Here is a 27,699-nt window from a genome sequence, read left to right as displayed (position 1 = left end):
CGAAAATTCAAAAATTATATGACATACAAAATTATATTTGTTGAATCCATATTACCGTGCAGTATTCTTTTACTTTTTTAATTTTGTTATCGCGACCTTAGGACGCGGATAAATGTGGATCTTCCTTTCTAGGAGAGAACATGCTGGAATATTCTATGTCTCTGCCGGAGGCAGCCGCTTTGGATTCTCTGAATTATCGAACATTGTTATTTGTTCAACGAACGAGACATTTTTCTTTTGTAAAATAACTGTTGTGCTCAAAACCACAAGTCTTATATTTATCTCCTTTATTAATGGATTTTTTGATCAACTTTTAATCAGTTATTATAATTAATTTGTAACACAACAAACAGGGGGAGATAATCATGTTTTAATTGATTATTCGCTCGCATTAAAGCGCATGGAATCGTCATTCTGATTCACAAGCGTCACTTTTATTTAAGAATATATCAATAAAATAATAAATAAGTGTATAGTCTATAAAAAATGATTAAAACTGGAAATTTATACTTTTTATATAAAAATAAATTATATTTATGTATATAGATGTGTGTGAAACAATTAAATCAATTATATTTTACAATACAGTCTTATAGCTTAAATAAAAATGTTCTCATTTCATCTTGATTATTTTTTACAAACATATCTACTTATTGAAATAATTTTGATCCAAGTTCTGTTTTAAAAAAAATCGCTGTCAAACTTTTTATATTACTTTCAAATACATAGCAATGTAGAAAAATCTGTACTCTTAATTATACACCTTTAATTAATAGAATATCCAATTGTATTCTCTCTTGAAAATGCGAAAAACAGCCGAAATGTGTTTCCTAATAAATTATTTTTCCATTGCTTAGTGTGTGAAATAGCCGAGATGCTTTTCACTCACTCATGCTTGCATGGAGGTCAAGGATAACGATTCTATATATATCGACTGGGAGACATTAAATCCGACGATTCTTAATCGAGTGTTTGTATCTTCGAGCCTTTACGTTTTTCTGGAGATGCAGAAATATCCCGCTGTCACATATGATCTCTGATTGACACGCAAATAGTATCAGCTATTTGTTATTTTTGAGTCTCTTTCGCAAGCGCGTCGTGCATCTCTCATTAATACAATATTATACATTCTAGAAATATCTCGCCAGTAGCTCCACTAATAAAAGACAACATCGTCTGTCTTTTTATATGTGTACATCTATTTTGTATAGCTGCAATGTGTAATGGAGGGATAATTGAAAATATTTTAATGAAAATGATATTGTTGTAAATAATGAATTATTTGTAAGTGGAAAATCATAAAATAATAAATAATATGAGAATATAACATAAAAATATAAATTACGTTCCTCGAGCCGGTGATGTTGATGACTTTCATGAAAGAGATCTGCCGGAAACGCCTCCGCGTTTGACATATCTTTGATAGTTGCAATCTGTTTTCATAATCATGTGCAGGCTGCATGATTATTATCGGCGATGTATGTTCGCTGACGCTTATCCGCTTATACACTTTGGAAGCGTGGTACAGATAATAGATGTCGGAGAATATCACAGTAACTTCCGCCTCCTACATATGGAATACTGACATTACTGGTTCCTCTAATTGATCGTTTTCTCGCGACACAAATTAATATCAATCTTTTATTGCGTCTTTTGCTTGATATGATTTATTATAATATTTAATACTATTTATAAATTACAAGTAAAATATTGTGAAGAAATCGATCAAATGCATAACTTTGAATTATTTAATTAACAACTAAAGTAAATAAGACTCTCTCTGGAATAATAATTTTCAAATGTTAAAAAAAGCCTATAAGAATCAACGCATTATTATTTATGCATGAATTATTGTGTGTATTTATAACAATACACACAATAATTCATGTGAATTAACGAGGGAGTAAGCCACTAGCTGAGATATTGTCCCGCAGATTACATGATTTCATATGATTTCATCTGATTACAAATAATTTTTTTCACTATGTATAAAGTAATTTGGTAAAATATACGATTTTATTTAATTAATTTCAATATTATACAATGATTTCTCGTGATTGCATATGCAATTATCGGATTATATCGGTAGAGATTTTATATGAATTCTATAATGATTTCGAGGGCTCTATCCTACGATTACATTAAGTGGCGGTTACCCCCTCGACAAAATTAATATATTGATTATATATTAATACATTGAAACTACATCGTGTCGCAAACATTTCAATCTGAATTTAAGTTTTCTTCAGTGCTCATTATACATATATACATAAGAAATGTGTGACGATTAAGGCTCCCGAGTAGTCACCATCATATTGAACGTCATCGTGACGTCAAAAGCGAGAAATGACACGTTAAATTTTATTACGTGCCATTTGTACATAAAAACAATTTGGATAAAGCACAATAATGAGATTGCTTTAAAACATTTGTAAAAATGAACGAAATATCTGTTTTAGATGACACCTCACCGATTTCAATATCTTTTAGATATGTTGTAGGGAAGTGTCCTGAGTGATTTCCCACAAAAATTAAATGGGGGATGGCATAAAAGATATACAACAAATTAAAGTTTCATAATAAAGTCGACTTTAATAGCATACGACTTTCCATGCGAAGCGACTTTTACTTCATCTCCTAATCCCTCTTCCCCCTCCCCTGCTTTGGGACACTCGACTTTCATGCCGACTTTTATTACTTTTTATGATTATTTACTGACTGTCAGGAGGGCTAAGGACAGCTTTCGTTTATTTTTACAATTGTTTCAAAGCGATTTCATCATTTTGTTGTATCCAAATTGTTTTTGGAACAATTTGTCACAAATGTAATAAAAATTAACGTGTCATTTCTTGCGTCTGACATTACGATTCAATATAGTTGTAATGACTTATACTTAGGAGCTTTAAGATTTGTAAAATCTTCCATTCTTGTAATCAAAAAGAGTCAAATTAAAGCCGTTATTGGAAATATATGAAAGGTTTATTAGATTAGCTAAAGGTTGGAAAATTGGATCGCAGATAATGAAATAATGACCAGTCTCATGTTGACAGACAGAGAGCTAGTCAGAGTATTTAGTGAATTAAAGCATATATTTTATTTTTTCAACAGTATTTATTAGTGTGCTATTGGAAACTTTTTTTTTTATTAGATTTTTCCTTTGGTTTTATCCAAAGGTATCAATTACTCTACTTGACCCTATAGCTAGAATTCTTCAAAAGCTTGTGGATTCTAATTTGTTACAGAACTCAAAATCGTTGTGCTTTTTGATACAGAATCCTGGTATAGAGTTTCTCCAACGATCGAGTGTTTGAGAGAATTTCTTGAAAGTCGGTACGCGCGTTTATTTAAAATGTTACAATGTCTCTGAGAGATTCTCAATTTACATTGCGGTAGAATCGCAAATTCAATCGATGATCGGTGATTATTTATGTATATTATACTATATTCCGAATATACGCATAGAGCATTTTTATTTTCATTATTGCATGCGTTGTTTCAATTTCGCAAACTATGTAATTAATTATTTTCCCACCGTAATGTGTAGCGACCAAAGTTCGTTAATTAACGTCGCGATATAATTAACATTGGCGCATTAAAGTTAATATTATGGCGCCGATGATAAATACGGGTCGAAAGATAATCGATATCGATGTAAAGACGAGGAAGCAAATTAAGGATATATTACATATATTTTTAAAATAATTAGATTATGAAAAAAATTACAGATTACTTTAAATCGCATTTATGAAAATAATACGAAAAATTTAGCGATGATTTAGAAACTAGATTAAGAATTATTTCAATAAGAAGTAATATTTTTTTATTTGTACTCTAATAAAAAGCTATAATGGAAATGTATTATAAAATAATGACAAAAGTTCCAACTTTTTAATACAATTTTAAGTATTCAAGGTGATTTATGTAAAAGGAGAGTATAACTTTCACTTTTTCGCCATCCGTTTTGGAATGATTTTATTTCTACATTTTTTGAATGTCTTTTTCTTCATGGATACTGAAAATTATCTCGTTATAAAGCAAAATTGGTATTTAAAATATCGAATAAAATCTTTATTCACATCGTTACGAAATTGCAATCAGTTATACTTCAATCATTTAAAAACTAAATTAGATTTGTTAAGCCAATTCCAAAGAATTTAGTCTTTATTCGTATTCATTTTTTCTTGAGTGCAGTGTCGATATTATGATAATTTTCGGTTTCTAAAGAAAAACACATTAAAAAATATAGAAATAAAATGATTCCTGAATGGTTGCGAAAAACGTTCTATCGTTTTTTTATTATGATGCAAAAGTTTAATTGTTTTGTAAATAAATAAAATATTTCTTTGTTCCAAATCTTTGTAACTGGTAAATCACAATGAAATAATGCAAAAATAATATTTCGAATACTTAAAGAACTTATACAAAAAATTAAAATTTTTGTAAATATTTTTTAAATTTTAGTTTATAAAAATAATAACAAATAAAACAAATAAACTATAAAAATAAATTATTAAAAATAGAATGATATGGACACAACTTTTATACAAGATGTCCCAAATTTTTTAACACACCGCTTGTTGATAGGTACACGGATTAAAGTTAATCGAAAAGTCTTTACTATTTTGCAATTTTTTTTTAATTATTCAATGAGAAGAATGTCTAAAATTTATGAGACAACTTTAAAATATCTTTAAGAATTCTTTACGAAACATCTTTAAGATATTTATAAGAATTTTTAAAAGATTTCTGAAATATCTTAAAATTGTCTTATCTGCTTGTTTGACAATATTTAGAAATTAATATTTCGTTAATTGTTACGAAAATTGCAAAATGATTTTTTAACTCACAATCAGTTTAGCCCACTCTAGCTATCTACTCTGTATGTAGAGAGTTTATTTGAAGTACAAATATTAACACATTTATAAAAATGGGTGCAATACATCCTTAAAAATATATCCTCAAAATTCGGCATTTTGCTTTTAATCCTTATTTTTCTGTTTTTGCATTCCGTATTTATACATATATTCAGTATTCATAGATGAGATATTTAATAGATATTATATTATAAGACAGCCTACATTCTTACATTTATATTACGTACGGAAATTTATAATAGACGTAAATATAATATATATTTATATTTTCGTATGTGATTTTTCAAGAATAAAGTCCTAGTAGCCGTATCACTTCGCCATTGATACAATATATTCTCATTTTCATGTAAAAAAAATCTATACGCAATAAATTAAATTAAATTAAACATATCGAGACTACAAAACCGTGAAGTCTCTATTCGCGACGTTTTTCCTTGTATAATATTGATAAATACACAGTAAATTCTCTTACAATTCCAAATGTTGGAATGGAAGCTACGTTTGAAGAGAAGGTTAAACAAGCTAGAAGAAATTAAACAATCGAAAAAGCAGTAGACTTGAAAAATGAGCGAAATTTGTTGGCGACCATGCGCTTGCGTTGCGAAAGATTTTCAGATATATGTCGCCAAGAAATATGAGAGCGCGGAGGGCAGGATATCAGAAACCCCTGCGGAATTGCAATTTTACGCGAAAGACTGCCTCGAGGGTCGTTTCCTTCGACCCTGCGGGACGGAATTTCAAAAATAGATTCAACAGGACGATCGGTGTTCGTTCCTCTAGAATTTTTTGTTCATATAGTTAAAAAATACAAGAGATTCTCTTCGGCAGAGAGCCATGCTGCCCTGCGGGATGTCGGTTAATTAGATTTGATAAAATTTTATTCCACACTGTTCCTGCAAAATTAGATTGCTAATCTTCAAAATCAGAAATAATGATTCATAAACGTCGTTAATTTTCCGTCTTAAAAAATTCTAATATCAAAATTTAAAAAGAAAAAGTAAGATATTAATCGGCATAAATTTCGGTTAATATTTTTCTGAAAGAGAATCTCGTTGAAATGCTGAAATAGTGCAATGCTATTTATATCGTTAAATATCAAAGAAAATAATAGAATCCAATTTCATGAGTTGAATAACACTTTGTTATTTTTAATTTCCATATATGACAAAATATAAATTAATCCATTTCTGGAATTGATTTCGAAGTAATTAATGTCTATATTAAGGGGGTATTTTAGTCTAGAAGTCGAATTTTTATGCTATTTTTGTGAATTTTTAAAAAATATAATATAAAATTTTTTGAGAGATTTTCTTCTACATATTTATACATATTTGATGTACGTATCAGAATTTTTTTATTAAAAAGTAATTATCAGTATGCGCTGTATAAAACATTAAACAAAGTGCTGTGGTTCTTTATGCTCTTTCTTTTCATATATATTAAACAAAGTAATGAAAAAAAAATCCGTGGCTGTCACGATTCCAGCTTTTCTGTTCATCTGAAACAAAAAAACCAAAGAAATTTTTAATTATTATAGTATAAGTTTCGCTATAGCAGGTACCTGAACGAAAAAAAATACTAAAAATTTTAAAAATGACGTCATGTCAAAAATTAAGTTTTGATTTTTGCCGTTTTTTTTATCAAAATGGTTGTAAAAATTACAAAAAAATATATTTCGATTTGATCATGATAGGGACTATAGCCATGTGCTGAAGATGTATACACATGCCCAACTCGATTGATCAATTGGTTTTCGAGATATCATGGCAGCCAATTTGAAAAACAAATCAAGAAAAACGTGTTTAAAGCTTTTCGTACTGATTATATAGAGATAATTTTACTTACGCTCAATCAGGTACCCCGGAACCATAGAGGAAACATTCCTCTTCCTCCTAAAAACGTTGCGGAAGTTCCTTCTTTCTTCCCTATGACAATTGCTTTCTCTTCTCTAGCGAAGTCAGCGCGTCGAGCGAGTGCCAGGAGTTTGCGTACATCTCCGCTTGCTGACCAATAGCCATTCCCATTACACTCATAACTTTTAAAATTGGTATAATATATACGAACTTGATTAAATTTCTCACCCTTTTTATCCATTTTTAATATTTTGTGTGTAAATAAACAATTTGCGTCCGCTCGTTTCAATGTTCAAAGCTACATTAAGCCGAGAAAACAAATGCTCCTTCACAAGAAGGTCAAATTTGATTGATGATGAGACAGACCCTTTAGAAAGACCCCTCTCCAAATGTACACGGCCTTCTAAGAATAATGATTTTCCGACCTTAGCCGAAATAAAAATGTCGATTAATAATGCTTTATTGTGCGCCGCGCGACGCTCGAGCGTCGAAAACGAGCCGGAGACCGCTCATTATCAGATGCTATAACTTTATTAATTTTGTGAATCGAGCTAATTCCTTTTGCAGACATATTTTCTATGCCAAATACTTGCGGAATATGTAAAAAACATCGATTTTTTTGTTCCGCTTAGATTAGAACTCCCTTAATGTATGCACTTAAGTAAATAATGAACTAAATTTGAGTCTTTATTATATTTTCTTAAGTTATAAATTGTTTATTGTTTTAATTAAAATAACGACATATTAAATAGTGGCGATTTATACGCTGAAAAAAAAACATTTTGATATTTGTAACTAGAATCAGGATAGTTCTTTTATAAAAATAATTTATTTAAGTTACTCGTTACTGATTTTAACACATAACTTGTTACCATTACTATTATTCAAAAAGTAATAAGTCGTTGCAATTTCCATTATCTTTTCATTAAATTTTCATCCTCTTTTTAGAATGATATAAAATTTTTTTCATTAGTAATTGATTAGTTCAACACTGAGATCTATACACTTTATTTCCTAATTTTATTTATAACTGTAATCGCATGTTATAATTATGATTATTACTGCTATAATAACTGTATAATTCTGTCAATAAATATGTATATTGACAACCAAAAATGATAATAATTATAATTATTATTACTATAAAAATGGTTGCAATTATTATAATTTAACTATCGTCACTTTTGGGATAATCATATTTTACGTTGCCTCTTTAAGTTGTGGCTCTTTAAGTATGTTATAAATTATCTCGAAAAGTCATTATAAATTATAATTAAATGATAGTGATTGTAATCAATTTTGTGGTGATAATAATTATAATTATCATTATTTTTTTGATTGCCAACTATATATTTGTTGATAGAACTATACATGTAGTTATCATTATCAAAATTATATAGCAGTAAAAATCATAATTATAGAAATAGGTAATTGTTGTTGTAAATATTAAAAATTTTGTTCTTAATACAGAAATGATTAAAAATAATTCAAATTGGGTATAATTTGACATGAATTTAATAGCATAATAGCCCGATGGCAACGCGAGGCCTGTGGCAGGCCGCGGCAAATGTCCGTTAATTGATTCTCGAGGAGAAGTCCCGTGACAACCTCGCTGGGGACTGAATGCCGAGCTTGCACGGCTCGTGATATGCGCGCAAAGTGGCGTAAATGTAACGCGTTCGATGGATTCGCGGGGCTTTAATTCGACGGGCTTTAATTCGACGGCTGCTACGTCGGGCGTACAATGCGGTGACAATTGAATGGGCTCTGTGGGAAAAGAGCTCGAAGGGCTGCCGTTTCGTGATATATGCATGTTGCACTGCAGCAATGCAGCGGTGCAATGTGAGATTGCACGCGCCGTTCTCATCCTATCGCGGTTCTTATCGTCAATTCCATGTCGCTTTAACCGCCATTGCATGCCGATAGCTGCCTTCCGTAACTCCCCGCGTGCTTCTCTCCCCGTTCTTTAATTGAGCCTTTTCCCGTGAAATTAAATCCATTCTCGCGAATATCGCGGGAGTTGAATTCACAAGCCGGACCGCAGAATTACAGGAAGCCGACGCTTACCCCCTCGTGTAAACGAGAGGTCGAGCGTGACTCGAATACTTTTCATCGTGCTTTTTCGCTGCGTCCCACTGAAATGTCAAAGCGACGCGTTTGACACGTACAAATATTTCCTGGCCAAGTCCAAAAATTTAAACTGCCAGTGATCGTGTAATACGAGAGATAAATGTGCCTTATTTTGTTAGCCAACTTTGCTAAATGGCATTTCACTTTACAGAAATGTCATTATCTCGTATAAAGCGTCCTATCTCATAATAGGAGGCTTTGTGTATAACCTTGTATAGCTCTAATGTAGAACCTTTCTGGCGGGTTAAAACAGCATATTTCAATGTTTGATGCTACATATATTTCCATTTCCAGTTTTAAATATAATTAATTAGTTTACACTGATTCTGAAGTTACTCCAAATTTATCTTGAATTTAATTTAAAGTGAACGTTGCAAACTGGCAAACTTTACTCCTTGAGGGTCGCAAATTTACAACCTTCACTTTTTAAGGATTAAATTATAAAATTTTATTACTAAATAATTATTTGACCGTATTGAAATGTTTTATGTAGCCTATATAACATTTATATTTATACAAAAAATATAAATTTTCCATTCACACTTTTTGTAGAAAAACTATATATGATATCTTTATAACCAATAATTTTTCATCTTTTCACTACCATATTTCAACAGATTTTTACTAAAAATATAAAAGTAAAAACGGGATAAAGATGCAAAATTGTTTTTATTATATGAAGGTAGGGATTTGAAACACTATAATGAAATTCGCACAAAAATATAAAAGTTTTTTCATTATTTTTAATTCTAAAATGATATTTGACAGAAGGTCAATCATTGATAGAAGAAATCTGGACATTATCAAAATTTGTGCAAAAGTTATCTCATTTTACGGTACATAGAACTTTTACTGTTGGAGAAATTTTACAATATATTATATTAAACTTGCAGTTATAAACTTTGATGTTTATACCGCGTGTAAACAACGAAATTTTGCAACGTGCTAATTAATTTTCGAAAATTCTATCGGTATCTGCGCAATTGGGCTCGATAAGTGCTGACAATCCGTGCTGATGTATACCGAAATCTATCAACGGCTCTTCATGACACTATTGAATGAATCCATTGCGAACTATGAAGATTAATGGGCCGCGGTCATCACAGTAGCATTGGCCATCCGATACGTAACGATGCCATCGATGCTCTTCATCCATCAATCGATTATATTTGCGTTTAATCAGCCATCAAATTAATCCTACATGTTCCTGCCAAATGAATCTGAAATTGAATATTATATTATATACATTAATATAATATAAACGCCGTTGAAATATATATAATCGGGTTATTTAAACAGTAACATCCAGTTAATATCGTTAAAATTTAGAGTGATATTTATGTAATATTTTTAATTTAAAATTTGTTCTCTCTAAATTCTACTGACAAAGACAATATTTGCATTATATTTCCTCGCAAGATGAAGAGAAGTTGTATAAAGCGCAATTTTTCTGAACCTATTTGCGAATCAAAGAGTGATGTAAGTATTATATAAGCTCATAATAATTATCAAACTAAAAAGTCCTTGGGAGTTTAATAAAGTTGTGGTAAATTAAGGGGGTCCCCCTCTATCTCGTTGGTGCGGGTGTCGTGATCAAAGTGGGACAAATAGAAGAAATAATCAAGAGAGAAAAAAGAAGACGAAGGGAAGCACGTATTCTGTGGGGATAAAACGCCCCGGATACTGAATCAAAGTGTACTGAATTTTACATCAGCCTGACAACACTATGACTACGAGAATGCTACAGGCGCGGAACAGGGCTACCGGGTAAAGGCGCTAGGGTAGACCGGTAAAAGGGATCAGAGGGGCAGATGAAGATGTGTGTGTGTGTGTGTGTGTATATACGTGCGCGCGCTTGTTTTTTTCCTCTTTTACGCCTCTCTGTTTCTCACTCATAGACATGCAGATGATGAGTGGTAGCTCTGCTACCGCTCGTACCGCCCCACGGTCTTATTCTCACTGTCATCCTGCCATCCCTTCGGTCGCTGCGTGGCTTTGGGCTCGACGTTACTGGTACCATCGCGACAACCGGCATAGCATCAGAAGGGATGAATCGATTCTGTTTTCAGCTAAAAATAAGCTTCTCATGGGAGCTTACCTCGCGCGGAGTAGCTTCCGCGCCGCTTATCTCTTATCTCCCCCATTTCTCTCTTCTCCACGTCATCCGTCTCTCTAGTCCCTTCTCCCTCCCACCCTCCCCTCCGTTTTTGCTAATTACGTTTTTGCAAAGGTCTACCTGAAATCCAATTTACGCGCATTTTCTTATGACGTTTAGCATAATGGCACTTCGCAATGTGTGCGACATGTCCCGTCATTTCCCGACATGCTGTTAATTTATCTGTCATTTATCTATAATATTTTAACTATTTTATTAATAGCTTGTTTCTGGCTGTTTTTTGCTGAAAGATTTTTTGCATATTTGAATTTTACTAATACGTTTTGACTTTATAATTATTTTGTTAATTTAAAAAAATATATATATACATATGTATAATGCATACTTAGGCAACATTGAAGTGTGAAATTGGAACAAAAGACATCTTAAAGACATCTTAAGAGTATATTATTAATAAGGAGTGGACATCTTTTTAAAAAATGATGAAGATAAAATGAAAACATTTACATTTAAATTATAAAATTGTATTGTTAAATAAATATTGATTTTATTGAATTATTTTGTATATTGTATATACATTCTTTTTTATATATACGTATATATATACGTATATATTTATAAGTATATACATTTTCCAATTTCAATCATTTTTTACAGATTACTTTTAGAAGAAATACTGGCCAATTTATTACATAGGCCCACAAAAAAAAGTACCTTGTGCTAGGGTGGGCAGAAAAAAATGACCCATTTTTTCCCATTTTGACCCATTTTTTCTCTAGATTGACAATTTATCCTGGATAGTACTATTTTGATGTCAAATTCGTATTTAATGACTCAAAATACATAAGAATAGCTGGGTCTCTAGTTCAGCACAAGGTACTTTTTTTTTGTAGGCCTGTGTTATTAAAAGACAATAATTATTTGGAGTAAATTCCAAATAAATGAATTAACATTCTGAACAATAATGCACTTTAATACTTAAAATAAGTAATTAATTATCGTCTTTTAGTATTTGCCAGTATTAGATTTCTGTAAGAGTATAGTATACAGTTGATACATCCTTAATTCCCTAGGAGCAAACAATTGCAATGTTTACTTGAAACTTAAAGTTATGCGAGATAAAGCTAGGATAAATTCAGGATCTGCGCAAATTAGTTATATTTAAGAACTAAAGATGGAAATGTATACAGCATTGAAGATTGAAATATTATAAACACATCTACTCTTCTATAACCATTGATATACATTAATAGTATATATATGTGTGTGTGTGTGTGTGTGTGTGTGTGTGTGTGTGTGTGTGTGTGTGTGTCAATAATAAATGGTAGAGTCTTCACTTATAAGATATTTTTCTAGCAAAACTATAAACAATTATTTTTTTAATTACAAGACGATGCCACTCTCTTTGTGAGTAACGTCTGAAAGACGTCTTACGTCCTGATTTTAGACTTTATGTTGTCTGGGTATTTAATTACAATTTATGAATTTAATAATACATTAGTGTAAATGTATTATTAATTTTTATTCTTTTTAATTAATTTACGGTTTTTCCATAATTTTATCATATGATTAATATTATCTTCCTAATTGTTAAAACTTTTATGTGAAATTGTAAATGTTTTATAATTTCAATTAATTATTATTTTCTTTAATTATTTCAGCGCTTTTATGTAATTTTATAAGATTTTATAAATTGTAGTTGAGATTTTACCCTTTATTTATCTAAAAAAACGATAATTGCTTCGATATTTCTGCGTTTTCTATTCTCGTTTTGCTATCATATCAACAGCCAGATCAAAACTACATCCGGCTTCTCCCGAGAGATACTAATTTCTATCCGTTCCGCGGAAATGCATCGTGTAACTCTAGTGGTGCATCGTGCAAAGGGTGGCAGGAGGTTGCACAATGCGATAACTATAGATTGAACATCCGTCAAGAGCGCAGACTCCTGTCGATCAGACGACTTTGAGAGCAGGAATATCTCAGTGGCAATGATGTATCGTAGTTAAGATTAACAGATGCTCATAGTGACCTCAGCGGGTCGGAAGGACGAGGCCAGAGGCAACGCGAGATGTAGGTCGTAGGTAGCATCGCGCTAGAACAGGAATCTGAACAATGTTCTCAGCCGAGTCGTCGAAGGACTCCTGGGGAACTGCTCTTCTTCACAGGAAGTTTCGTCCATTACCGACATCCTCTTACTAAAGAACATTCCTTTCCCGTTATTGTGATGCCGCTATACTGCGTGTTACGCGTGACTTGGCTCGAAACATTATCGTATTTTTTGATATTAACCTTTTGATTATTACTTACTTAACAGTATTAAATTTATAATATTAAATATATATATATATTATATCCAATTTCAGTTATTTTTAATCATTTTTATAGGTTGCTATTGCCTCTATTTAATATGTTATTAATTTTACTAAAACAATGGAGTTAAACAATTGAACTTAAGAAAATATAATGTATTAATATATGTTATAATAATACATTAAATATAAATTATGTTATATATATGTAGATTTAATATAATATATTATTTGACTCAAATTTAATTTATTATTTATTAAATGCATACATTAATGTAAATGTTCCTTTAAAACTAATCACAGAAATGGATTGATTTTAACATATATTGAAGTTAAAAATAACAAGAAGTTATAATATTTTTTTAAGAAAACCAGATTATCAGAACATCGTAATCACATTAATAGATATATACTAATCAACACTCTGTTATCACGGAACATAGATTGAACTCAATTATGAATTTGATTGGAATAATTAAGGATTTCAGATAAAGAAAAAACCTATAAACGATTAATCTCAAAATCAATTTACATAAAAAAAACAAATTAAATTTACAAGAGATGGATTAAATTTACAAGAGAATACTGTACTTGTTGTATTCTTTATATCATGTTATTTTAAGAAGATTGATATTTCCAAGATCTATAGTTTTTGATTGATATTTCCAAGATCTATACTTAACTTTTGTGATTTATTTACATTTTGTTTGTATTATTTATTGTATTCTTTTCTCTTAATAAGAATAATTTCGTTTGACTTCTCACACTCTCTCGTAATGCCTTACTGTAAGCATATTCCATATTAACTGACGATCGTCAATATTTAACGTCAGTTTTATTCAATTCTTTAATGACAGTTTGATTAGTATTTTAAGAATTTTATTATATTTTTTTATGTATTGTATATTACAAATAATTTTATTGTTTGAGTATTTGATTAAATATGACAGACAACTTTTAAATTTTAACTATTGACATTAAGCGACTGTTACACTGTTTAATTTGCATGGATGAATTGTTTCAAATCTACATTGAAGATGATCCAATAGTAAGAGTCTATAATTCTATTTTATTTCAAATATATGGAATTCTTACACACAAACAACCTATGCTGGCTTTCTATCTTTACTACTTTAATTTTTGGGGCCTTCAATCAAGATTAAGAATGGTTTTAAGAGAAATTTTTTCTGTTTCTCGAAAATTAATTTTTTTGATGAAATTTGTTTTGGTTTTTGTGAAAAATGTATAGTTTTTTGATTTGTTTAAATGTTTCATGAAAATCGTATTTTTTAATTGAATATGTAATAATACAATTCCTGCTTAACCAAAGAGTTAATCATTATTTTACACGCATTTAAAGAAGAATAATAAATATTTCTATGGTAGAAATATTCCGAAGGACTATCCTCCTTAAAATAACGTATTGTTCTCGATTGCACGATCATGTTTAAATGTAGAACGGGATGACGTCAAATGCACAAGAAAGAAAAGAAAAAAGAAAACGCCGCGTCACCAAGCAACTTATCCGGAAATTTCACGTTAAACATGCTTTTAATTAAGGTATCTCAGGAATTAATGATCTGATAAAAGATGTAACATATTTTAATACTTTTTTTTACAGGGTTGGAAAAGTTATTTTATTATAACAAACGTAATTTGTTACATCATTACCATTATTTTTTCCGAAAAATAACTCGTTATTTACTGATTTTACTGATTTTAAATTAGCCATTACTTTCTACCGTAAAACTTGTTATCTTTACTGTTACTCAAGCACTAACGAGTTAGAGTTTTTGTTACTTTTTTACCTTTTAATGATCTTTTTCTTAGAGATCCAATTACACTGAGAAATAAAATTTGTCTTTTTATAATGAGTATAAATTTTCAATGTTTTTTTGCTTGTTAAATATAAAACTGTTGTTCAGTGGTTAGTATTAAGATAGAATAACACAGCTTTTCCATTATATCTTATAAGAGAAAAGTTATTTTCAAATTGCTACATTTCGAAAATGAAAAAATCTAATACTAAAATGAAACAATGCATTTTAAAGCTAAAAGTGATATTCTCATGTAGTATCAAATTTAGAAACAAGGTAAAAATATTTTTGCTGCCGATAGTACAACGTCATATTGCAAATTGGAGAATATCACTCATTTATTTTTTATTACACTCACAATGAAATTATTAATATTTGTATATTTATAATTAATGTATCATGAAAACTATTAAGATTCAATTTTTATGGACATATGTTATCAACACTGTCAAATTAATAAAAACTAACAGTTTTTATATAGGATACATTTTCATTATTGCCCATGAGTGTTATGATTGATCAATTCAATGGGATCTATAGTGATTATATGGACGCAGCATATGTATTGCTACGTGTACTAAGTAATAATGACAATAACGTTTTATTCCGTTATTGATAAAAAATATAATTACGTTCATCAAGAAGATCCTACAAGTATATTCATCTATTTTATCGACTCAATAGAGGATTTACGTATATACAATTTACGTGTCATTAATACATCCCTACATATCACTACACCAATATTATACGCACAGTGAGTGCAAAAAGTATTTGTACAGGGAAAATATTTTTGTTAAATTTTATTTTTAAAAATTATTTTAAATATTATTCAGAGAAAAATGACTCATTGAATTGATGTCGAATCGATATCGATACGATAATTTCGATATCAATTCGATGTTAATTCGATGTTTAATCGACGGTCATTTCTTGCTGGGTAATTAAAAATTTATTAATAAAAAATAAAATGGACTGTATGTTTTTCAAAATTATATAATATAATCAAATTCAAAGCTCGAGTGAACTAAATCAAATATATTGTATAAAAAACATGCTTTTGAGCAAGATACAGGTTTTAATGTACGTATATAATATTAGGTGTTGGAATTAATTCGTAGCGTTTTTAATGAAAGAATGTTATTTATTTCACATGAGCATTAAAAAATACATTAATGAAAGTACTTCCCATCACTTGTAAAACGCTACGAATTAATTCCAACACCTAATAATTTATTTAATTTAAGTATATGAAACACAAACGTTTCGATCCAATTTTCGGATCCTTTTCAATATGATAAATAAGTTAATCTACCATAAATATTCACAAAGATTGTTGATATGCAGTGTCACGGCCAGATGCGCAAATTCCAACAAGAATCATTAGACTTCCAGCTTTAACTCGGCGCCATAAAGGCTGGTTATAATGATCCGAGACATTTTTAAACACCTATATCTTGTTTTATACTTGCTAGCTTTTAACTAACATACCTCTCAGTGCTTTTTATATATACTTAGTGGTTTATTTTATCAGACTAGCTATATTAAAAGACTATTATTCCATAAAAATTATTAACCTTTCAAAACCATAGTCGACATTCGACATTACCAAAATACACGAAAAAATATTTGGTTCATTATGATCCATTTCAATGTTGTAACAATTTTCCATCATTAAGGTAAAGACGATCATTGTTGGTCACATTCTTATTAGGATTTCAAAATTGAGATCTTTATCATTTCTTAATCCAATATGGCGCTCTAGCTACATCGTGATATCTGCTTCATAAAAAGCTATGCAATCTGTATTTACAAAATAATCTACAGACAAATAATTTGGACAAAAAAAACAACATGGAGTTCTTAGAATTGGACTTAGACGTCTAATTAAAACAATTTCGTTACACAAAAATTATGTATGTGTGAGATATTGATGTAATAGTATATAGTGATGTATCACGATATCACGTAAATGATCTGTGTGTATCTTTAGTAGTCCTTTTTATACTATGAGTAATCGTCTTCAGGATTTCCTTAACGTTACAACATTATTTGAAATGTAACATTGTTATAATTTTATTGTTGAAAAAAGTAATTGTAACAGTAACGAGTTACTTTCTGCTTTTTTATCTTCGATTATAACGAATTTAGATAAAATTAGCGCGGTCAATATAAAATTGATATATCGTGCTGCGACAGTTTTATCTCGTTGTCTCGATTTCAGTCTTAGCAAAACGATTGTGTCCTTCAAATAAATTTGCAGCGTTAAAAGCATGTTGAAAACAATATTATAATAACTATGTATAATATAATAATTTCCTGTGCTTTGAAAGGTCAAATTATTTAATATTTCAATTATGATATAGCTACGTTCTGCAATAATATATTATATTTACATCTCTAATATGTAACAATCTCCCTCTTTTCTCTTTCTTCTCGCTTTAAATACGTTGATTATGTATAACAATGCTAAAGTGTAAAATAATTTGTACTTTATCAATATATGAAATGAATTGCGTTAAAATTGTAATGTGTGTATTACAAATGTAGATACTGCATGCATTGTCCCATAATTTAAGTTTTATGATATAGAAATATGATTTGCGTTAAAATAAAAAGAATTGTACATTCACGTAAACAGAAAATTTTACATAAATGTTTTTAAATTTTAATTTATTAACAAAAGTAAATTTTTGTATGTTTTATCAAAAATTTTATATATAATTTTATATAACATCTTTTATACGTAGGGGAAGCCCGGGCAAAAAATGGACACCCTGGGTAAAGTGAATACCTTTTTATCTTTTATTTATCTGAGATTGTGCTATAAGTCTAACAGTTGAAAGAATGACCGATGCTATGAAAATTCAAAATGACATATGATTGCGTTTAATAGATATAAAAAATTGAGTGTTTTCTTACGATTTTTCCTTAGGTACATAGCTTAATTATTATCTGTAATTGTTCCTTAATCAGTGTGAATGATTTTTATAAGAATTTTGTGTCTTTAAATGTATATTCGAAGTTAAAATTTTTCACTTGGTGCTTCAATTTATTCTAATCTCTCCAAATTCGCGTCCGGTAGGTCCTTTGGACAAAGCAGATGGGGGCAAAACGAATGATCCATCCTCTTTACTCGGTATATGATTGAAACAATGAAAATACTAAATATGGGAATACGGAAAGACAGATGACCTTTCGAATGTATGAAAGATACGTGTTTATTTATATTACATTTTTGTTTATTTTTTGCCACAATGCAATGATGATTTGTTTATGACTGATTGAGTGCAGTCATTGCACCAAATGAGCCCATGAAGATTGCACTACATATAGAGGATTTGGCTTTTAGCTTTTTGTGACGATTGCCAAGACTGATTCTAATTTTTTATTTTTAATTTCATTTGCATTGCTTGAGTGATCCATTTGCTTTGCCCAGGGAAGTCGGGCAAAGCGGATGGTTTTTATTTTTTTTATGTTTTAACTAAAACGCATATTAATTTTCAAGTTTATTAATTTTTAAAAATTTTATTTTAAAGTTAAATCCTTTAAGAGATCTATGAGAATAAAAATGGTTTCTGATCTTAATTTTAATTGCGTCATTTTTTTTCTCAACCTTAACACATCCGCGCTCTCCGGGCTTCCCCTATATATTGTGTATAAACGATTACAATATAAAATATCTAAAATCTGTGGATTCAAAGTTTGCATATTTTTCTATGTACATTTATACATTTCTTACAAAGGTTTTTTAAAAAGGATTTTGTGCAGCGTTTTTTATTTTGTATGAATGCGCATAATTAAGAAATTTCTACGCAAGTCTTGCGCTCGGAACAAAAGACACATCAAAGCACATGGTTAGCTTGTATGATTTAGTTACTCAACAATGCGAATTGTCATATAATTTTTAATTCATTATTACTCCGTTGCGTTTTTAATTTAACTTTTTGTGGTAATTTCTCTTTTGCTTTACGTTAAAAACGCATTTCACTAATAATATTCTATATGCACTTACGCGTGAATTCATATATACACGTTAATTCAGACACAGTCGCATAAATGACTCAATATATAATATATTATTTTTATTATACGTTAACATTAATATTTGTTACACGCGCACGTAACTGAATAATACTTGGTCGTTTTCACAAATTGAAATTCCAGTTTCCATTATATTTAATTCGAATAAATTGCGAATATTACGAGCTAATAACATTGTGGAATATCCATTTTGCCATGCGAGTGTAAATAGTCATTTTTGATGTATTTTTGAGTGTTAAACACGATCAATCCCTTGGCAGAAGTTGGCTATCATGTCATAATTATAAAAAAAATGACATTAAATAATCCAAAAACGATAATCTTGAGGATTTCTATGACATTCTACTTCTAAATTTTGCTTCTAAATTTTGTTAAGACCACACGAAGATATCAATTTTTAACTTTAATATGCATTTTATTTCATTTCGATATGATTTTAATAATAAATTAAATTTTTTATTTCCAAAACATAATAATTTGAAAATAATTTTTCTCATGTAACATATACTGTCCGACAAAATTCGACATTTTCTTTGTGAATTCCGACGTATTTTTACGATGTATTTTTGCCTGCTGAATACGAATCCGTTCATAAAAGTTGGCTTCACGTCAAAATTTTGAGAAAAGTGCAGGTGTTAAAGAGGACCATATTTTTTGCTCCTCTGACGCCATTTTTCTCAAAACTCTGATATTCAACTTTTGCCAACGAATTCGTATTCAGCGCGTAAAAATACGTCGGAAATGACTATGACTTCACTCCTATGACGAAAAAGTCAAATTTTGTCGGATAATATATTAGGTGTTGGAATTAATTCGTAGCGTTTTTTAATGAAAGAATGTTATTTATTTCACATGAGCATTAAAAAATACATTAATGAAAGTACTTCCCATCACTTGTAAAACGCTACGAATTAATTCCAACACCTAATATGTATATGTTGCATAAGAAAAGAACTATTTTTAAATTGTTATATCTTAAAAAAAATCATATCGAAATGAACCAAAATGCATTTCAAAATTAAAAGTTGATACTTTTATGATACCATTAATAATAACCCAGATAGCAAAATGTCTGCAGTCTTCTAGCAGACTGTCAGCAAATTTGAATAGAAAATAACGGTAGTCTGCCATCAACTGCGTCCGCAGTTCGCGAGATTAGGCTTGTATTTTGTTAACATTGCCTGTCGATATAATGTGAAGGCAAATTATTGGCAGAAACTGAGCAGGTCTTGCTGACATTATCTGACGCTTGCAGATTCTGTTACGTTTTTTTAGCCGTCTGTCAATAATATTATGTACATTTAATTCTGTTGTTATTTTGTTGGCACAGTATGTAGCAGATTTAAAAAATCTGCTTTCTACATACTTCACTATCTGGGAAATTAAAGAAAAAAATTGATTGCCGATTTTACATTTTGAAAATCCTCAAAATGATCAGTTTTTTCAGCCATTTTTCTCAGAATTGCGTCGTAGCTAACTTTTGCCAACAGATTCATATTTAACATGCAAGAATATATCAAAAATTACTATTTACTTATATAACAAAAAAAATCAAATTTTGTTCTGAAATGTAATTAATCAATCGCGTGCGATCATTGTGCGTGTTTTTTTATCGTCTGCCTTTTATCGCATATATATACATTGCGTACCAGATGAGCAGGGGCAACTTTGTGAGCCAGATAACGAATTATTTTCTCCTTTAGCTTGTAAAACATTTACGCTTCACATTCATTTCAATTTTCCGACATCAGGGGTGTCGTATGCGCGAAACGTCACCGGTGTGCGCAATTTAGCTTTGTTACGTGCAAGCCCGGAATGGCCCATTTAAAAAAGTTGATTAGGTGTTCCGGAGAATATATCACTATCTCAATCCATTTTTTCTCTTACGACTCTTATTTTGCATTAACCGTTTCGCGGCTTTTATAGTGGCCAAAATGAATTTTGTTATCGCGATCAATATACAGTGCCATGAATTCTATCGATCGTCACACTCCAAATAACAAAGAATTATCAATATAACACTATAAATTAATATATTACCAAAGTCACATCATAAAAAGATATAAAAAACGAAATTCTAAAGATTAATGGTGGATACTTATGATAAGATTACAGCATAACTTTAACAAGAAATATATTATATATAATTACTTACACAATATGTAAGCTAAAATACAATTTATTTTTTAGTGAAATAAATAATCTATAATAAATAAATAATGAGGAATAATATTATTAATTACTAAGCTGAATAGAGCTCATGTATTTTTTTAAATTCTATTTATGAGAATATTGAAATAAGTGAGAATAAAATCTTTATTTCACTCACTCACAAAAATATGTCTTTTATATAGAATATAATATATAATATAATATTTGTAAATAAACAAAAAAGAATTTTTTTAAACTTTGATATCGGTCCTTATTATTATATACGCAAATTAATGTACAATAATAAGGCTTAAACAAAAAATAAATTAAGAATAACAAAGAAACTAAACATTTTTTTTTAATTAGTTTTAAAATGATCATTAATCACATAAAGAGAATATCTCTTACTCTACTCTTAAATATATTACAATTATTATACTTTTAATTTGACTTGTAATTAATTTTTTAATTTTTCTAGCAATTTGAATGTAATTTTAGCTTTTTAAAAATTAGCGGCATTGAAAATCATTCTCGTAAGCCCTACATACATAACAATGGCTATAAGAATAATTATATATAATTGAATTTTTTATTCAATAAGAATTATTGTTTTCAAAAAATCAATTTATTTGTTATTTTTCCTTTACTAGCACAATTCATTAAGCTCAATATTACCCCACACTGAAAAAAATACTTTTGTGAAATTACATGATTATGCTGGATTTTTTCGATTCAGCATAATTATGTAACATTGTGGCTTACATAAAAATTACAGATTATATTAATTTCACATGCAATATGTATTTTCGGAATTTCATTGAACATAGAATTTTACATACAAAACATCTTGAGCTAGGAGTACGCATACAATATAATCTTGATATGTTAGATGTATATGCCTCTGTAAAAACGTATATTTTCCGTTTCTATAACCGTCTCGTATAAGGCTTCATATACCTATTAATTTTTATATGTATATTAAATATTAAATGTATAGGAATTAAATTCATATAGGATAAGATGGGATATCATGAGCATCTTCAGGAAATATTTTTATATATCTAACTATATATTGAAGAATAAAAAAATCTTATGCATATTATTTAATAAATTTGTTTATATTTTATGTATTTTAATATAAAAATTGATTATTTCAATGCAAATGTTGAAATGGTTGCGTAAAAGTATGCTCTTATTACCCGTTCAGTGCTCACATTACTCTCTGGTAGGATAATATGAGCACAAGAAATTTTTTGTAAAAAATTACGCAGAATTGACAGATATATACAGAGTGTTTCAAAATTCGCGCCCACGAAGTGATACTTAAACTAAAGAGGTGATACTTAAACTAAAGAGGTGATACTTAAACTAAAAGAAACAACTTTTTTTTTGCAAAATTGCGTCTGACAAGTAGTTTTTGCAGGAGAGCAGGTTGAAATTAACGAGTAAATACTAAATCTATGTATATGCCGGCTCAGGGTCGGCGCATGTTTCTCGTTTACTTGTATCCAATTTTTGGCTAGTATAAATAATATTTTAAGATACTAATATGACTGTTATGATTAGTTTACGATTGCTTAAGTCTAATAAAAAATAAAGAGAAGAATTATTAGATAATTGCTCAGATTTTAAATAATTATGTAAGTATTATAACATTTTGAAAATTAAAAATTTTGTTTTTTGTATGTATGAATTAATTCTCTTGTTATTTTTTTATTGTAAAAAGTAAAGAGATAATTAGCTCTTAAAATATTATAACTCGAATATTTTACTTTATTTTTAATCACTGTTTCAAAATAAATTAATTTTTGGGCATTTAAGAATTACGTACTCATTTAATTAATAAACTATTTATTAGTAAACTATTATTCATTTTATTAGTAAATATTAACTAAGTATTATTTAAGTATTATTTCAGCGATATTATTTATCATACCCAATTGTGCAATATTTACAAGAATAGAATATTCAATAAAGCTCACCAAGCATATATTATTATTTACATTTGTCTTTATTTTCAGATAAATCTATGGAATTAGACAATTCTTTTATTTATTATTATGTAAAAAATGAAAGCAATATTTATTCAGCAAGCAATATTTATTCAATATTTATTCATATACAATACCGAAGAAGATCAAGGTCCCAATATTCATAGTTGATTCTTATAATTTAAGACTGCCTTAAGTACAGATTTAAGCAGTTATAAACTAATCATAACAAAGCCATATTAATATCTTAAAATATTATTTATGAATACTAGCCAAGTACAACGAGGAGCGCCGGCCCTGAGGGCCACATATGTACATCAGAGCGCTTACTCGTTAACTTCAACCTGTTCTCCTGCAAAAACTACTTGTCAGATGCAATTTTGAAAAAAGAAAAAGTTGTTTCTTTTAACTTAAACTCTCATGTCTTGTACTTGGCGAGCATAAATTTTGAAACATCCTGTGTATATATATGTGTATTTCATTTTAATTGTTCCAGCCAAATATCTCGAAAAATATGGAAGATAGGAAAAAATGTTTCAGACAAAAATTGTATGGTTTTGAGGAGAACATAAAACGATGCTATTGATTTGATCTTGAATAATTGAAGATCACATAAAGGTCACTTTTAATTTTGTAAATGAAATCTCCTATCTTTCATTATATTGTCTTATACAAAATATTTGGAAATTTATTATAAGTCTTTCATACAGGGACAGAATGGATTAAACTGAGGAGAAAAGTCCTCTATCATTTTCGCAATAATTAACACAATTAATTTCCAAACATCCTGTATATATACGTAATTATTATGTACATACATAAAAAATATATACGTACTTATTATATACATAAAAATGAATTTTTTGCAAAAATGAAAATAAGAGATGTAACCTCCAATGATCTTGATCTTGATGAATGTTATCCAGGACATGATCCTGAATAACTTAAAAGGTTTTAGCCGTTGATTGGATATCTTGCGTAATGCTAAAATGCCGGTATACTGTGACTTTCATAATTCAAAACTTCATAAAAAAACATTTCATTATAGTGTTTTGGAAAGCTCTTGAGATGAGAAAATATAACGAATAAGAAAATATAACGAAAGATAAAGAGTTTCATTTAAGAAATTAAAAGTGACCTTTATGTGATCTTCAAACAATTATTTAAAGTCAAATTAATGGCACCGTTCTGTCCCCCTCGAAACCATACAACTATTGTCTGAAATATTTTTTCGTACCTTTCATATTTTTCAAAATATTTGTCTGCGGCAATTAAGATAAAACACACAGTGTGTATACAGGTTTCATTTTAAGTGTATATACAGGTTTCATTTTAAATGATATGGTCGATTATCTCGCGAATCAATGATTCTATTGAAAAATTTTTCGAATGAAAGTTGCATGGCTTGAAGGAGGACACATGATGGAAATGTAGACTTGACCTTGCGTGACTTTGTCAAAATTAAGTCAAGATCGTTAATGCTTTTTAAATGGAAATCCCTATTTTTTTATTACATTCTTTTTATTATATTCTTGTAGCTTATCTCGAGAACTTTCCAAAACACTATAATAAAGTTACGTTTCATTGAGTACTTTCCGAGTTATGGAGTTTGAAAGTTACAATACCGCCGGCGTTATCCATATACGCACGCGCGTGTGGGATTCTTCTTATAAGGTTGTAAATCAAGGTCACCATCTTTTTTCCCACTTGAAACCATAAAACTTTTATCTGAAACATTCATTTTTAAATTTCTCTTTTTCGAGATATTCGCGTGTATTGATTAAAATGGCCTATCTTGTATATATATATACTTGTATATATATGTATTATATATGGCATTTTTTGTCAAGTCGACCATTCACCTTTCCAAAATTGTAGGAGAGATCGGGAGTAATAAACTCATTTTTCGAATTTTTACAGAAAATTAAGAGACTTATCGAAAAAATGAATTCTACATCAATTACTACATACATTTGACTACCTAATATTAGGTGTTGGAATTAATTCGTAGCGTTTTTAATGAAAGAATGTTATTTATTTCACATGAGCATTAAAAAATACATTAATGAAAGTACTTCCCATCACTTGTAAAACGCTACGAATTAATTCCAACACCTAATAATATTTTAATAATAAAGGAAAATTGATAACTAATATGAAAAAAAATGTATTTTTCTAATGCATTCCATCTGATTCAACTAACCTCGGGACTGGGATAATTCGACTAAGATTATTAAAATAAAGATTAATGTATTTTAAGCTATATCTTTGTATATATTAATAAAACTTTTATAAAAATATATTTTGAACACAAACATTCGCTTCGCAGGACAAACAATATTTCTTTTTGCAAAATTTGTTCATTTCGTGCAAAAACACGTCGAATAAGCCTTCGAGATTGGACATAAGGGAAAACTTATAACATTTACCACTGAGGAAAATCTCTTTAGAGGAATAAAATTTTGAATAAGTACTATAAGAATCGTCACTAAATGAATCATACAGTTCCATGCTGTGGTTCGTCTACTATCTCTATCCGTTCATTTTTTAAAATCATTAACAATATACGATAACAAAGATACATAAACAAAAAAAATCTGTTGGACTTTATTAAGTAAGAATTACACTTATTATCTAAGTAGAAATCAAATATTTCAGACAATCATATACGATAAAACAAAAACTTTAAGAATAAAAATATTTACTTAGGTGTACGATTTTTTAAAATTGTGACATAACTTCTATCATAGATGTGTTCGCAACAAGATGTTACAGCAAACTTAGCGACAGTCGCTGCTACGTGCTCAGACACATTTATGCGTGTCTTGCATGTTTTGTTTTTAATGTAGCCTCGATTATTCTACTTATCCCTATATTCAACTGACCCTAGTCTCCCCTCCTTGACATAGAAAAACCATCTTGCACATAAATGTAGCTTCAAGTATAAGCTATCAAAGCTTTGTGGACAATTGCAAAATTCAAGATGGCGGATCCAATATGGCAGGTATGAAGCAGAAGAAAAGGAAATAAAAAAAACAATGTCAATACTCGTTGAATTCACTTTAAAGTTTGTTTTCAAGTATGTCGTGGACCCTGATTACAAATCTGCTATCAAATCTGAATTTAAAATGCAAAAAATATAAAATAGTTTAGAAATTTACTTTAATCTTATATTAAGAGCTTCGAAAATGATGAAATGGCACTAGTATTCGTTTTTCTACTTTTCATAAAGTTTTTGCTGCTAATACGTATTCTATTCTTTTTATGTTTAATCGTGATAAACATAACTTTTCGCTTGAAATGAAGAATATTTTTCTTTTATTTTTTTACTTATTTTATTTTATTATGCTGATATTGTCTTTTGTTTTATTTCTCTTTTTTTATGTCCACCATATTGAATCCGCCATCTTGAATTTTGCAATTGTTTACATGACTTCCAATACCTTATGCCTGAAGCTACATTTGTATGTAAGGTGATATTTTTACGTCAAGTACCAAGTTTGGAACGGTGGATGATCCACTCAAAATTCTATTTGACATAGAAATATCACCTTGCACTTCATATATATATATATATATATATATGAAACATTTGATTAGAACAAATGCCAATCAAATGTTTGATTAATATAATCCGAGGAGTTGGCTACCGAGATAATTTTTGTATAAGGACTAGGATAATTCAGCAGTAATCCAAACGAAATTTTGGATAATCCAATGTAATTGTTTGGGCCGCTCGATAATTGTGGATGCCGCAAATGAAGAACATGATAAGAAATAATTAAACTCAGCTGAATTTGTGACTGTGCGTTTATTCTTATGCCTTACAATCACTCGTGCTGACAATTAGTCACCAAACATTCAGTCTATCTTGGAAGACGTATAACTTACAATATAAAAGAACATGTTATAATGAATGCGATCGCAAATGCAACTAAACATATCTTAAACCTTAATCTAAAGAAATACTGCAATGTTTGTCTTGAAAAACTTAAACCAAATTAATATGACGGATTGTATGTTTCAATTTCATCAATAGGTAATACGTAAATCTTAGTTATCGCTCGCACAAGAACTGCGTAATTGGTTCGTACAGTTACTATACTCTAACGATGCCATCAGTACCAGGATGCACTTTGATAATTCGACCCAAAAACTACACTATAGGAGATGAATTTTCATTTTTTTAGAATAATCATTCCCGGTTTTAAATTCATCACATTTGGAATGTTTTTATTTACTACTTTGTTGTAATTACGTAATATACTCTGTTGACCATCTTGATCAAAAATGCTGCTGCATTTGCTCAAGCAATTGATAATGTGTTAATCGATTCTGAGGTACATCACTAACATCATGTTGAGGGATAGAAGCTTGATCTGTCAAAGCTTTCTCTTTTGAGTAAGTGTTC

At 29.5% G+C, this 27,699-nt stretch overlaps 1 protein-coding gene and 1 long non-coding RNA gene across 7 annotated transcripts in view; one reads left to right on the top strand and one right to left on the bottom strand.

Annotated features, from left to right (window-relative positions):
* LOC105147142 (ras-specific guanine nucleotide-releasing factor 2) overlaps window positions 1-27,699 on the top strand; it is a 122,777-nt gene that overhangs the window by 22,499 nt on the left and 72,579 nt on the right. The window lies entirely within an intron of this gene.
* LOC147908081 (uncharacterized) lies at window positions 197-26,381 on the bottom strand. Of its 2 annotated transcripts, XR_015546781.1 has the most exons (3): window positions 25,404-26,381; window positions 10,750-25,269; window positions 197-10,077 (listed from the first exon to the last, which is right to left on the bottom strand). It is a non-coding gene; the product is annotated as an uncharacterized LOC147908081 (long non-coding RNA). The 2 variants fall into 2 exon arrangements; XR_015546780.1 differs by having other exon boundaries at window positions 198-10,077; window positions 10,750-26,369.

This window comes from Acromyrmex echinatior, chromosome 11 (genome assembly GCF_024713525.1).
Source record: "Acromyrmex echinatior isolate Ae372 chromosome 11, ASM2471352v2, whole genome shotgun sequence".
Classification (NCBI taxonomy): domain Eukaryota; kingdom Metazoa; phylum Arthropoda; class Insecta; order Hymenoptera; family Formicidae; genus Acromyrmex; species Acromyrmex echinatior.
The sequence above is the reverse complement of the archived record's forward strand: the minus strand, read 5'-3'. Positions and strand labels throughout refer to the sequence as shown.